Genomic DNA, 15,456 nt, shown 5'->3' with positions numbered 1-15,456 from the left:
AGAGTATTGTGGGGTATTGCAGAGTATTGCGGGGTATTGCAGAGTATTGCGGGGTTTTGCAGATTATTGTGGGGTCCTGCAGAGTATTGTGGGGTATTGCAGAGTATTGCGGGGTATTGCAGAGTATTGCGGGGTATTGCAGAGTATTGCAGAGTATTGCGGAGTATTGCAGAGTATTGTGGGGTATTGCAGAGTATTGCAGAGTATTGCGGGGTATTGCAGAGTATTGCGGGGTATTGCAGAGTATTGCAGAGTATTGCAGAGTATTGCGGGGTATTGCAATGTATTGTGGGGTATTGCAGAGTATTGCGGGGTATTGCAGAGTATTGCAGAGTATTGCGGGGTATTGCAGAGTATTGCAGAGTATTGCGGGGTATTGCAGAGTATTGTGGGGTATTGCAGAGTATTGCAGAGTATTGCGGGGTATTGCAGAGTATTGCAGAGTATTGCGGGGTATTGCAGAGTATTGTGGGGTATTGCAGAGTATTGCAGAGTATTGCGGGGTATTGCAGAGTATTGCGGGGTATTGCAGAGTATTGCGGGGTATTGCAGAGTATTGTGGGGTATTGCAGAGTATTGCAGAGTATTGCGGGGTATTGCAATGTATTGTGGGGTATTGCAGAGTATTGTGGGGTCCTGCAGAGTATTGCGGGGTATTGCAGAGTATTGTGGGGTCCTGCAGAGTATTGTGGGGTCCTGCAGAGTATTGTGGGGTATTGCAGAGTATTGCAGAGTATTGCGGGGTATTGCAGAGTATTGTGGGGTCCTGCAGAGTATTGTGGGGTCCTGCAGAGTATTGTGGGGTCCTGCAGAGTATTGTGGGGTATTGCAGAGTATTGCAGAGTATTGCGGGGTATTGCAGAGTATTGTGGGGTCCTGCAGAGTATTGCGGGGTATTGCAGGGTATTGCGGGGTCTTGCAGAGTATTGCAGAGTATTGCGGGGTATTGCAGAGTATTGCGGGGTATTGCAGAGTATTGCAATGTATTGCGGGGTATTGCAGAGTATTGCGGGGTCCTGCAGAGTATTGCGGGGTCCTGCAGAGTATTGCGGGGTCCTGCAGAGTATTGCGGGGTATTGCAGAGTATTGCGGGGTATTGCAATGTATTGCAGAGTATTGCAGAGTATTGCGGGGTCCTGCAGAGTATTGCGGGGTATTGCAGAGTATTGCGGGGTCCTGCAGAGTATTGCGGGGTATTGCAATGTATTGCGGGGTATTGCAGAGTATTGTGGGGTCCTGCAGAGTATTGCAGAGTATTGCAGAGTATTGCGGGGTATTGCAGAGTATTGCGGGGTATTGCAATGTATTGTGGGGTCCTGCAGAGTATTGTGGGGTATTGCAGAGTATTGTGGGGTATCAGAGGATGGATGTTGTCACAGAGCAGCGTTGCTGCCATCCATCCCTCCCCCTCTGTACTAATCAGTATAGAGAGGGAGGGAGGATCCTGGGTCATGATGAAACGGCTGCGATCTGTGGCTATTTACCGTGATGCGCTGGGTCCTCTGGGCCCGGCGATCACGGATGTTCTCGGGAGCGCCCCAGGGCGTACCTCCCAATTTTCTGAGATGGGAATGAGGGACACCAATTAGCAAAAGTATGTAGGCACAGGACACACCCCCTACCACGCCCCCTTAAAGGAGAATTGTACAAAAAAAATGATTAGTTAAACACACAAGTGCTTTTTTCCCCCACTACTATTCCTTTATATTGGTTTTTGGAATTTACAATAACAGCAAATATAGAAATGATCAGACCAAAATGAGGGACAAATGAGGAAGAAAGAGGGACATTACCCCCCAAATCAGGGACAGTCCCTTGAAATCAGAGACTGTTGGGAGGTAGAATGTTGTAACTTGTGGGGGGACATTAGGAGATTCTCCATTAAATTCACCAACACTATGAAGTCTGGTGTCCTGATTGGTTATAAATAAAGGGATGACTCAGTAAGGCCCTCCCACTACACAGGTATGGACCTCAGCCATAGAGTACAATCAGACTAACATGCAGCCAGATCTGAAGGCTTTACCTTCCCAAGTTCTATTGAGGGAAATCATTTCTCCTAGTGAGAGACGGCAGAGCTCCAATACAAGACCGAAGAGTGACTGGAGGTACCGATCCACCTGATCAATAACACTTCCCTGTGCCCTGCGTTGTTGGCGGTCCGCTGCTCCCTTCCCAATGCTCCACTATCTCCATAGCCTGTTGCTTTTTTTTCTGAACTTTGCTTCATTAGCAATATGACAAAAATATCTATCTATCTATATCTATCTCAATTTAACAAAAGTCTGTCTTTTTCAGGATGCTGTTTAGACTATTTTTAGAGTATTTTGCTTAAAGTTTAATAGAAGAATGTCATGTAGTTATATAGAGTTGGACTGAGAAACTCTCTTATGTTTCTGCAACATCCTGACCTCTGAAGACACACAGAGCACTGGATGGGACGAGGGGGGGTCCGCAGGATGGGACGGGGGGACACTCAGGATGGGACTCAGGATGGGACGGGGGGGGACTCAGGATTGGAGGGGGGGGACTCAGGATTCAGGATGAATGGTGGTGGACGGAGAGCTCAGGAACCATAAACAGTAGACTTCAGATTGGGACACAGAACTCTCCCCCGTTCTCAGCTCTCCTCTCCCCCGTTCGGGCGGCACAGTGGTGTAGTGGATAGCACTCTCGCCTAGCAGTAAAAAAGGGTCGCTGGTTCGAATCCCAACCACGACACTACCTGCCTGGAGTTTGCATGTTCTCCCTGTGTGGGTTTCCTCCTGGTACTCCGGTTTCCTCCCACACTCCAAAGACATGCTGGTAGGTTAATTGGCTTCTGTCCAAAATTGGCCCTAGTATGTGAATGGGGACCTTGGATTGAGGGTAGGGATTGATGTGAGTGTGCGATGTTCAGGGTTAGGGACAAGGGTCAGGGTTGTAGACACACACTCACTCAGGTTGAACTGGATGGACTGGTGTCTTTATTCAACCTTACTAACTATGTAACTGTAACTGTTCTCGGCTCTCCTCTCCTCCGTTCTCGGCTCTCCTCTCCCCCGTTCTCGGCTCTCCTCTCCCCCGTTCTCGGCTCTCCTCTCCCCCGTTCTCGGCTCTCCTCTCCTCCGCTCTCCTCTCCCCCGTTCTCGGCTCTCCTCTCCTCCGTTCTCGGCTCTCCTCTCCTCCGCTCTCCTCTCCCCCGTTCTCGGCTCTCCTCTCCCCCGTTCTCGGCTCTCCTCTCCTCCGTTCTCGGCTCTCCTCTCCCCCGTTCTCGGCTCTCCTCTCCTCCGTTCTCGGCTCTCCTCTCCCCCGTTCTCGGCTCTCCTCTCCTCCGTTCTCGGCTCTCCTCTCCTCCGCTCTCCTCTCCCCCGTTCTCGGCTCTCCTCTCCTCCGTTCTCGGCTCTCCTCTCCTCCGCTCTCCTCTCCCCCGTTCTCGGCTCTCCTCTCCCCCGTTCTCGGCTCTCCTCTCCTCCGTTCTCGGCTCTCCTCTCCCCCGTTCTCGGCTCTCCTCTCCTCCGCTCTCCTCTCCCCCGTTCTCGGCTCTCCTCTCCCCCGTTCTCGGCTCTCCTCTCCTCCGTTCTCGTCTCTCCTCTCCCCCGTTCTCGGCTCTCCTCTCCCCCGTTCTCGGCTCTCCTCTCCCCCGTTCTCGGCTCTCCCCCGTTCTCGGCTCTCCTCTCCCCCGTTCTCGGCTCTCCTCTCCCCCGTTCTCGGCTCTCCTCTCCCCCGTTCTCGGCTCTCCTCTCCCCCGTTCTCGGCTCTCCTCTCCCCCGTTCTCGGCTCTCCTCTCCTCCGTTCTCGGCTCTCCTCTCCCCCGTTCTCGGCTCTCCTCTCCTCCGCTCTCCTCTCCCCCGTTCTCGGCTCTCCTCTCCCCCGTTCTCGGCTCTCCTCTCCTCCGTTCTCGGCTCTCCTCTCCCCCGTTCTCGGCTCTCCTCTCCTCCGTTCTCGTCTCTCCTCTCCTCCTGCAGAGTCCTGTACAGGTGAAGCAGACAGATCTAGTGGTGTTCGGTGTCTCCCGATGATGTGATGAGATTTGGGCACTTCACCAGAGATCCGTCATCTGTCAGGACAGAACTTTCCTCTCCCACACTGAGCTCCGCCCTCTTCGTGTGAAAGCCCCGCCTCCTCTTCAGCACAGATCGGCAACTGAACCCGCCCCCACGAGCAGAGTGAGTGGCCATGACAGGAGGGTGATTGCCATGAGCTGCAGCCAATCACCATGAGGACAAGAAGAAGGGAGGTCCAATCAAAGAAAAAATTTTCACACAGTGAAATCCTGCGCCGTGCGGGGGGCGGGACAGCGGGAAAGCCCTCCCTTTGCGGGACAATCCCGCCCATTCAGGGACGGTTGGGAGTTATGCCAGGGGGCGCGCGGGATTCTGGGAGGACGTCCATGGACGCCCCCCCAGAACAAGCCGACCGCACTGCGGCCATCTTTGGCCCGCTCGGCATGTGGTAAAGTAACCCCTCCCCTCTCTTCCCCCCTCCCCTCTCTGGGTCCGGGGTCAGCTGATCAAATTCGGACATTTTCGGCATCTCATCTCCTTCTCCGTACTGCGCAAGTGCTGCGCCTGCGCAGTACGGGGCGGACACTATCCGATACGAGGACACTTCACGTCAGAAGAACAACAACAACAACAACGGCTCCTGGAAGGTAAGAGGGGCGTGTCTTCCTCTATGGGAGGTCTTCCCCGGGCCCCCCTAATATTACCACCATAGACCCCCTCCCCCGGGGCCCCCCTAATATTACCACCATAGACCCCCTCCCCCGGGGCCCCCCTAATATTACCACCATAGACCCCCTCCCCCGGGGCCCCCCTAATATTACCACCATAGACCACCTCCCCTGGGGCCCCCCCTAATATTACCACCATAGACCCCCTCCCCCGGGGCCCCCCCTAATATTACCACCATAGACCCCCTCCCCCGGGGCCCCCCCCTAATATTACCACCATAGACCCCCTCCCCCGGGGCCCCCCCCTAATATTACCACCATAGACCCCCTCCCCCGGGGCCCCCCCCTAATATTACCACCATAGACCACCTCCCCTGGGGCCCCCCCTAATATTACCACCATAGACCCCCTCCCCCGGGGCCCCCCTAATATTACCACCATAGACCCCCTCCCCCGGGGCCCCCCTAATATTACCACCATAGACCACCTCCCCTGGGGCCCCCCCTAATATTACCACCATAGACCACCTCCCCTGGGGCCCCCCCTAATATTACCACCATAGACCCCCTCCCCTGGGGCCCCCCCTAATATTACCACCATAGACCCCCTCCCCCGGGGCCCCCCTAATATTACCACCATAGACCCCCTCCCCCGGGGCCCCCCTAATATTACCACCATAGACCCCCTCCCCTGGGGCCCCCCCTAATATTACCACCATAGACCACCTCCCCTGGGGCCCCCCCTAATATTACCACCATAGACCCCCTCCCCTGGGGCCCCCCCCTAATATTACCACCATAGACCCCCTCCCCCGGGGCCCCCCTAATATTACCACCATAGACCCCCTCCCCCGGGGCCCCCCTAATATTACCACCATAGACCCCCTCCCCTGGGGCCCCCCCTAATATTACCACCATAGACCACCTCCCCTGGGGCCCCCCCTAATATTACCACCATAGACCCCCTCCCCTGGGGCCCCCCCCTAATATTACCACCATAGACCCCCTCCCCCGGGCCCCCCTAATATTACCACCATAGACCCCCTCCCCTGGGGCCCCCCCTAATATTACCACCATAGACCACCTCCCCCGGGCCCCCCCTAATATTACCACCATAGACCCCCTCCCCCGGGGCCCCCCTAATATTACCACCATAGACCCCCTCCCCTGGGGCCCCCCTAATATTACCACCATAGACCCCCTCCCCCGGGCCCCCCTAATATTACCACCATAGACCCCCTCCCCTGGGGCCCCCCTAATATTACCACCATAGACCCCCTCCCCCGGGGCCCCCCCTAATATTACCACCATAGACCCCCTCCCCTGGGGCCCCCCTAATATTACCACCATAGACCCCCTCCCCCGGGCCCCCCTAATATTACCACCATAGACCCCCTCCCCTGGGGCCCCCCTAATATTACCACCATAGACCCCCTCCCCTGGGGCCCCCCTAATATTACCACCATAGACCCCCTCCCCCGGGCCCCCCTAATATTACCACCATAGACCCCCTCCCCTGGGGCCCCCCTAATATTACCACCATAGACCCCCTCCCCCGGGGCCCCCCCCTAATATTACCACCATAGACCACCTCCCCCGGGGCCCCCCCCTAATATTACCACCATAGACCCCCTCCCCCGGGCCCCCCCCCCCTAATATTACCACCATAGACCCCCTCCCCCGGGCCCCCCCCCCCTAATATTACCACCATAGACCCCCTCCCCCGGGCCCCCCCCCCTAATATTACCACCATAGACCACCTCCCCCGGGGCCCCCCCCTAATATTACCACCATAGACCCCCTCCCCCGGGCCCCTCCTAATATTACCACCATAGACCCCCTCCCCCGCCCCCCCTAATATTACCACCATAGACCCCCTCCCCCGGGGCCCCCCCCTAATATTACCACCATAGACCCCCTCCCCCGGGGCCCCCCCTAATATTACCACCATAGACCCCCTCCCCCGGGGCCCCCCCCTAATATTACCACCATAGACCCCCTCCCCCGGGGCCCCCCCCTAATATTACCACCATAGACCCCCTCCCCCGGGCCCCCCCCCTAATATTACCACCATAGACCCCCTCCCCCGGGCCCCCCCCCTAATATTACCACCATAGACCCCCTCCCCCGGGCCCCCCCCCCTAATATTACCACCATAGACCACCTCCCCCGGGCCCCCCCCCTAATATTACCACCATAGACCCCCTCCCCCGGGCCCCCCCCCCTAATATTACCACCATAGACCCCCTCCCCCGGGCCCCCCCCCTAATATTACCACCATAGACCCCCTCCCCCGGGGCCCCCCCCTAATATTACCACCATAGACCCCCTCCCCCGGGCCCCCCCCCCTAATATTACCACCATAGACCACCTCCCCCGGGGCCCCCCCCTAATATTACCACCATAGACCCCCTCCCCCGGGGCCCCCCCCTAATATTACCACCATAGACCCCCTCCCCCGGGCCCCCCCCCCTAATATTACCACCATAGACCACCTCCCCCGGGGCCCCCCCCAATATTACCACCATAGACCACCTCCCCCGGGGCCCCCCCTAATATTACCACCATAGACCCCCTCCCCCGGGGCCCCCCCCTAATATTACCACCATAGACCCCCTCCCCCGGGGCCCCCCCCTAATATTACCACCATAGACCCCCTCCCCCGGGCCCCCCCCTAATATTACCACCATAGACCCCCTCCCCCGGGCCCCTCCTAATATTACCACCATAGACCCCCTCCCCCGCCCCCCCTAATATTACCACCATAGACCACCTCCCCCGGGGCCCCCCCCCTAATATTACCACCATAGACCCCCTCCCCCGGGGCCCCCCCCTAATATTACCACCATAGACCCCCTCCCCCGGGGCCCCCCCCTAATATTACCACCATAGACCCCCTCCCCCGGGGCCCCCCCCTAATATTACCACCATAGACCCCCTCCCCCGGGCCCCCCCCTAATATTACCACCATAGACCCCCTCCCCCGGGGCCCCCCCCTAATATTACCACCATAGACCCCCTCCCCCGGGCCCCCCCCTAATATTACCACCATAGACCCCCTCCCCCGGGGCCCCCCCCCTAATATTACCACCATAGACCCCCTCCCCCGGGGCCCCCCCCCTAATATTACCACCATAGACCCCCTCCCCCACCCCCCCCTAATATTACCACCATAGACCCCCTCCCCCGGGGCCCCCCCCTAATATTACCAGCATAGACCCCCTCCCCCGGGGCCCCCCCCTAATATTACCACCATAGACCCCCTCCCCCGGGCCCCCCCCTAATATTACCACCATAGACCCCCTCCCCCGGGGCCCCCCCCCTAATATTACCACCATAGACCCCCTCCCCTGGGCCCCCCCCTAATATTACCAGCATAGACCCCCTCCCCCGGGGCCCCCCCCTAATATTACCACCATAGACCCCCTCCCCCGGGCCCCCCCCTAATATTACCACCATAGACCCCCTCCCCCGGGGCCCCCCCCCTAATATTACCACCATAGACCCCCTCCCCCGGGGCCCCCCCTAATATTACCACCATAGACCACCTCCCCCGGGGCCCCCCTAATATTACCAGCATAGACCCCCTCCCCCGGGCCCCCCCTAATATTACCACCATAGACCCCCTCCCCCGGGGCCCCCCCCTAATATTACCAGCATAGACCCCCTCCCCCGGGGCCCCCCCCCTAATATTACCACCATAGACCCCCTCCCCCGGGGCCCCCCCCTAATATTACCACCATAGACCACCTCCCCCGGGGCCCCCCCTAATATTACCACCATAGACCCCCTCCCCCGGGGCCCCCCTAATATTACCACCATAGACCCCCTCCCCCGGGGCCCCCCTAATATTACCAGCATAGACCACCTCCCCCGGGGCCCCCCTAATATTACCAGCATAGACCCCCTCCCCCGGGGCCCCCCCCCTAATATTACCACCATAGACCCCCTCCCCCGGGGCCCCCCCCTAATATTACCACCATAGACCCCCTCCCCCGGGGCCCCCCCCTAATATTACCAGCATAGACCCCCTCCCCCGGGCCCCCCCCTAATATTACCACCATAGACCCCCTCCCCCGGGGCCCCCCCTAATATTACCACCATAGACCACCTCCCCCGGGGCCCCCCTAATATTACCACCATAGACCCCCTCCCCCGGGCCCCCCCTAATATTACCACCATAGACCACCTCCCCCGGGGCCCCCCTAATATTACCACCATAGACCCCCTCCCCCGGGGCCCCCCCTAATATTACCACCATAGACCCCCTCCCCCGGGGCCTCCCCTAATATTACCACCATAGACCCCCTCCCTCGGGCCCCCCCTCATATTACCAGCATAGACCCCCTCCCCCGGGCCCCCCCCTAATATTACCACCATAGACCCCCTCCCCCGGGGCCCCCCCTAATATTACCACCATAGACCCCCTCCCCCGGGGCCCCCCCTAATATTACCACCATAGACCACCTCCCCCGGGGCCCCCCCCTAATATTACCACCATAGACCCCCTCCCCCGGGGCCCCCCTAATATTACCATTATAGTCTATGGGGGGGCCCCGGGGGAGGTGGTCTATGCTGGTAATATTAGGGGGGGGCCCCGGGGGAGGTGGTCTATGGTGGTAATATTAGGGGGGGCCCCGGGGGAGGGGGTCTATGGTGGTAATATTAGGGGGGGCCCCGGGGGAGGGGGTCTATGGTGGTAATATTAGGGGGGGGCCCGGGGGAGGGGGTCTATGGTGCTAATATAAAGGGGGGGTGGGGGAGGTGGTCTATGGTGGTAATATAAGGGGGGAACGGGGGAGGTGGTCTATGCTGGTAATATTAGGGGGGGGCCCGGGGGAGGTGGTCTATGCTGCTAATATAAAGGGGGGGGGCCCCGGGGAGGTGGTCTATGCTGGTAATATTGGGGGGGCCCCGGGGGAGGTGGTCTATGGTGGAAATATAAGGGGGGGCCCGGGGGAGGTGGTCTATGCTGCTAATATAAAGGCACACTAATCTAATGGGGGTCACTCTGTAAAGAGGGGTGCTGATCAGTGGTGTCACTACAGGGGGGCTCATTCACACTATAGTCACCTCTGGTGCTGATATAAGATGAACTAATGGGGGATGCCAACTGACAATTTAATGGTTGCTGAGCAACCATTAGATCAGCACCCCCCCCCCATTAGAGCCCCCCATTATATCAGAGTCACCTTATATCAGCACCCACCGCTTACAGACCCCCATTAGATTAGAGTCCGGTGAAAGGTGTCCGGTATTAAAGTGGTTTTTGGGCTTTAACCAATAAAGCTTTATTTGTAATGAAAAAAATGACAGTTGACACCCAGAGCATCATTCACCCCACTGAGCCCCGGCTGTGAAAGGTACAACCCCTGAGTCCGGGTTCACATACGTGCGGCCGCGTGTTGTACAACCCCTGAGTCCGGGTTCACATATGTGCGGCCGCGTGTTGTACAACCCCTGAGTCCGGGTTCACATATGTGCGGCCGCGTGTTGTACAACCCCTGAGTCCGGGTTCACATATGTGCGGCCGTGTGTTGTACAACCCCTGAGTCCGGGTTCACATATGTGCGGCCGCGTGTTGTACAACCCCTGAGTCCGGGTTCACATATGTGCGGCCGCGTGTTGTACAACCCCTGAGTCCGGGTTCACATATGTGCGGCCGCGTGTTGTACAACCCCTGAGTCCGGGTTCACATATGTGCGGCCGTGTGTTGTACAACCCCTGGGTCCGGGTTCACATACGTGCGGCCGTGTGTTGTACAACCCCTGAGTCCGGGTTCACATATGTGCGGCCGTGTGTTTTGCTGGCGGGGTCCGGACGTGTCTGTTCTCTGGTTCAGGAGCAAATCTGGTCTAAATTTCTCCCTGAATTCGCTCCTGAACCTGAACCAGACCAAAGAGACACACAGGACCCCTTTTTTGTATGCGGACCGCGGCCACCCCAGACCTGTGTGAACCCCTCCATAGAGAGCTCCATAGAGAGCCGCTCACAACTCGCCTGTCATGTGAATTGGATGTGGTAAAAAGCTCATCCAATTCACACATATCTAAACCCAGCCTAATGACCGTACCCACGACCCGAATATCGTACGACAGATCGCGCAACTTTTTTTTCGCAAGTTGAAATTGAATAGGTTACTAAAAGTCACAAATTCTCATATAACAGGAAAAACCCCCCCAAAAAACGGGTATTTTCGGACGACAACTATACCGACTAAACGGAAATCTGGTATCGTACGAGGAAAATTTTTGTGCTTGTCCCGATCGAATAATATCGGATGAATTGTCATGATCGGCTCTCGAAAGTAGCGTACACACGATCCGAAAATCGCGCGATTCTTCCTCAGAGGCTCTTTACTGAGATCGGTGGAGCGGGGTGTCAGACTGACATACCGCTCCACCGATCGCCGTGATGCGCCCCCTGTTATCCTGAAGGATGTCATATGACGCCCAGTCAGGATAACTGAACCCCCGCCCGGCCGTCATTCTGCTATAGGCCGTGGGGGGGAAGTGGTTAAAGTTCATGTGTGTGTAAAGGCAGACGTCCCAATACTTTTGACAATATTGTGTTAGGCCTCTTTCTCACGGGGCAGATCAGTGATGATCCGCCCCGTGAACATCCGCTGGCTCAGCGGGGATCGCTCCGCCGATCCCCGCTGAGCAGGAAGATGACAGGTGCATCGCTGCACGCTGTGCAGCGGCGGACCTGTCAGAGCGCCGCTCTCCCCTATGAGGGGATCGGATGACGACGGACCGTAGTGTCCGTCGTCACCCGATCCGAAAACGGATGGAAAAGTAGGTTTTTCCTCCGTTACACTTTTCGGATCGGAGCGGCGTCGGATGTCAGCGAACATGTCACCGCTGACATCCGACGCTCCATAGGGATGAATGTATGTCCGTTTTTCATCCGAAAATGGAAGGATGAAAAACGGACATACGGATCCCTCGTGTGAAAGAGGCCTTTGAGATTTAATAATCACTGAGATTTTTGCGTTTTTGAACATACATTTCTGATGTGTTTTGCAATTATTTTCTGTTTAACAAACTCTGTATAGCCGGTTGTTTAGAAAAGGTGGCGGCCACCGCGTCCTTAACGAACGCAGGAACTCCGCTGACAGCTAAATGTAAAAAAAAAACTTTTATTGCCAGCAATAAAAAAAAAAAAAAAAAAAAAAAAAAAAAAAAAAATGGCGTCTCATTCCATACCAGGCCCTTTATAATAAACCTGCGAATATCCGACTGTTAGGGAGCGGCAGCTGCGCCCCGAGCCCATCCATTTTGAAGCCAACTAGAGTCTCAGGCTCTAATCATGTGCTTCTAGAAAAAAAAAACAAAAAAAACCCCCATAGAATTCCATGCGTCCGGCGCCCTGTATGGAGATTAGGGGGCGGCGCCCTGCATGGAGATTAGGGGGGGGCGGCGCCCTGCATGGAGATTAGGGGGGGCGGCGCCCTGCATAGAGATTAGGGGGGGGCGGCGCCCTGCATGGAGATTGGGGGGGGGGGCGCCCTGCATGGAGATTGGGGGGGGGCAGCGCCCTTCATGGAGATTAGGGGGGGGGCGGCGCCCTGCATGGAGATTGGGGGGGGGGGGGGCGCCCTGCATTGAGATTAGGGGGGGGCAGCGCCCTTCATGGAGATTAGGGGGGGGCGGCGCCCTGCATGGAGATTGGGGGGGGGGGGCGGCGCCCTGCATGGAGATTGGGGAGGGGGGCGGCGCCCTGCATGGAGATTGGGGGGGGGGGCGGCGCCCTGCATGGAGATTGGGGAGGGGGGCGGCGCCATGCATGGAGATTGGGGAGGGGGGCGGCGCCATGCATGGAGATTGGGGAGGGGGGCGGCGCCCTGCATGGAGATTGGGGAGGGGGGCGGCGCCCTGCATGGAGATTGGGGGGGGGGGCGGCGCCCTGCATGGAGATTGGGGAGGGGGGCGGCGCCCCTGCATGGAGATTGGGGAGGGGGGCGGCGCCCTGCATGGAGATTGGGGAGGGGGGCGGCGCCCTGCATGGAGATTGGGGAGGGGGGGCGGCGCCCTGCATGGAGATTGGGGAGGGGGGCGGCGCCCTGCATGGAGATTGGGGAGGGGGCGGCGCCCTGCATGGAGATTGGGGAGGGGGGCGGCGCCCTGCATGGAGATTAGGGGGGGCGGTGCCCTGCATGGAGATTAGGGGGGGGCGGCGCCCTGTATGAGCAGCCGCCACTGGTGCTCACCCTAATGCAATAGGCTTTGCATAGCTGTTTACATGGTTGTGTGGAAAGATGTTCAGCCACTTGACCTCCGAAAGGTTTTATCTCCTTCATGACAAGGACGTTTTTTTGCTATTCAGCGCTGCGCTACTTTCACTGGTAATTGCGCAGTCGTGCAACACTGTACACAAATGACATTTAAATCATTTTTTCACACAAATAGAGCTTTTCTTTTGGTGCTATTTGTCCATCACTGTGTTTTTGTTTTGTTTTTTCTGTTTTTTGCAATATCAACCAAAAAAAAAAAAAAAACGAAAAAAAAAAAAAAAACGAAAAAAAAAAAAAAAAAACCCCCCAATATTTTCTGTTTTAAAACCTATCCAGTAAAATGGGCTGATCCGTCCAACACTGAGATTTCGGGGACACTTTATTATTGGGGACACCAGTATAGTTCTGATCAAGATACTGATCTGTAGAGACCCCATAGTAGTAATGTCGGTGATCAGAGACTTATAGAGTGACTGTGATAGCGGGGCGGAGACTGGACCGCAGGGCAGTATTCCAACATGATAACCACCCCAAACACACCTCCGAGACCACCACTGCCTTGCTAAAGAAGCTGAGGGTAAAGGTAATGGACTGGCCAAGCATATGAACGGCGTCCCAGAACGGCTGTCCTCGCACGTTCGATCGTGGCCGCGCCGTGTCACTAGGACACGGTACGACCCCGATCTCTGTAAAGAGCCGTGTCTGCGGCTCTTTAACCATGTGATCGGCTGTGTCCAATCACATCCGGTCACATGTAAACACGGAGATGCCGGTAATCGGCGCTCCTCGCCTCACACTGACAGAGGGCGTGGCGAGGAGAGCCGATCAGCGGCATCTCCTCACAGGAGAGACATCTATACATGTAATCAGGACACTGATTACAATAGAGACACCAGTGCCACAAATCAATGCCCAGCGATGAGTGCCCATCACTGCCCATAAGTGTCACCAATCATTGCCCATTAGTGATGCCAGTCCATGCTCATTTCTACATTTCTCACAGACAAGTTCAAATCAGCATTTTTTTGAAGCATGTGACTAGAGCCAGAGGCTCTAATAGGCTTCAAAAAAAAGGGTGGGCTCGGGGCGCGGAGCACACCCACTTGTGTGACAATAACGAATGACTATTCGCTATTGTCTTCCTGATTCTCCTCCCGGCCAATCAGTAAGCGATTCCCGTCACCCGAATGGCTGAAGGGAGAGGTGATCCGATTGGCCACCTAGGAGGTGAAGGGAGGAGATGCATGGCGTGATGCAGGGGAGGAGGAGACGCAGGGGAAGCTGCTGCCCGGAGGAGCGCTGCCTTGCAACGTAGGTGGGGTAGGTGCGGGGCCGACCGACTGACTGGTGGGGAAGGGCGCGGTGACCCTGACCGACTGGGGGGGGGGTGGTACCCCCCTCAAAAAATATACCACCAGCCGCCACTGCTTGGGGTATCCCCTTGCAGAGGTTTGCGTAAATTTGCCACACCCACAATTCACCACCCAATCATTCTCCTATCGTTGCCCAAGACTGAACTTCTATGGCCCTATCCTCTTATTTGTTAAATACCGAGACTGTCTTTTATGTATTTGTTAACAGCTTGTCTACACAATCCAGGCTGCAGCGGGGACATAGAAAAGGAGGGAGGGACAGCGAACAAACAGGATCAACCAGGTTTTTATCAAAATACAGAAAACGAATCCCATGGTGACTGAGTGAGTATCAACAGCATGTAATGTAATAGAGAATATAATGTAATAGAGAATATAATGTAATACAGAATATACTGACAGTTTTTAATTATATGAGTTTAACACTTTCGCTGGCAGAGCCATTTTTTGCGTTTTTTTTTTTTTTTCGCACACGTTTAAATCATTTTAGGCCTAAAGATTACATAAGAAACATTATATATTTTCTGAAAGCAGACACCCTAGAGAATAAAATAGTGGTAGTTGCAATTTTGTATGTTACTTGATAATACCGCAAACATCCAGGAAACACAAAATTGCAGTAAAAAACAAACTAAAGCGAATTCTATGACAAAAAAAAAAGCAACACACTACTCAAATATTTGGTAAAATATAAAAGGCGAGTTGCACCAAGTAAATAGATACCCAACATGTCAAACCTTAAATTTTGTGTGAGCCACTGAAATGGTGACAAACTTCAGTACCCGATATTTTCTATAAGCGACTCTTCAAATGCCCCTATAGGTCATCTGTTTAGTGTTATAGAGGAGGTCTTGTGCTAGAATTATTGCTCTCACTCCGCCCTGCGATAAGTAACATGTCTATCGCAATTAACGTGTTCACGTGTAGGCTTTACATTCATACGTGTGTCCCCCCTTTTACCTCAGAATCCACAGAGTTCCCCTTTTACATCTGAACTTGAATAGTTTCCATACACTGAAAGGGGGACTCTGCAGACTCTGATGTAAGGGAGAACTCTGGGGACTCCAACATAAGGGATGCTCTGGGAACCCTGAATTGAAGTGGTTGTACACCCTGTACACCCACTTTTACCTACAGGTAAACCTAGATTAAGACTTACCTGTAGGTGCTGGAAATATCTCCTAAACCTCCATT

The 15,456-nt window shown here is 55.8% G+C and overlaps 1 long non-coding RNA gene across 2 annotated transcripts in view; it reads left to right on the top strand.

The window, feature by feature from the left end:
- Positions 1-14,465: 14,465 nt before the first annotated feature.
- Positions 14,466-15,456, top strand: part of LOC141144042 (uncharacterized) — a 133,013-nt gene continuing 132,022 nt past the window's right edge. For both annotated transcript variants that reach the window (XR_012244336.1, XR_012244337.1), the window contains exon 1: positions 14,466-14,586. This is a non-coding gene — a long non-coding RNA (uncharacterized lncRNA). The remainder of the gene's footprint in view (positions 14,587-15,456) is intronic.

The sequence above is a fragment of the Aquarana catesbeiana genome, linkage group LG05 (genome assembly GCF_042186555.1).
Source record: "Aquarana catesbeiana isolate 2022-GZ linkage group LG05, ASM4218655v1, whole genome shotgun sequence".
Classification (NCBI taxonomy): domain Eukaryota; kingdom Metazoa; phylum Chordata; class Amphibia; order Anura; family Ranidae; genus Aquarana; species Aquarana catesbeiana.
This window is presented reverse-complemented; position numbering and strand designations above follow the sequence as displayed.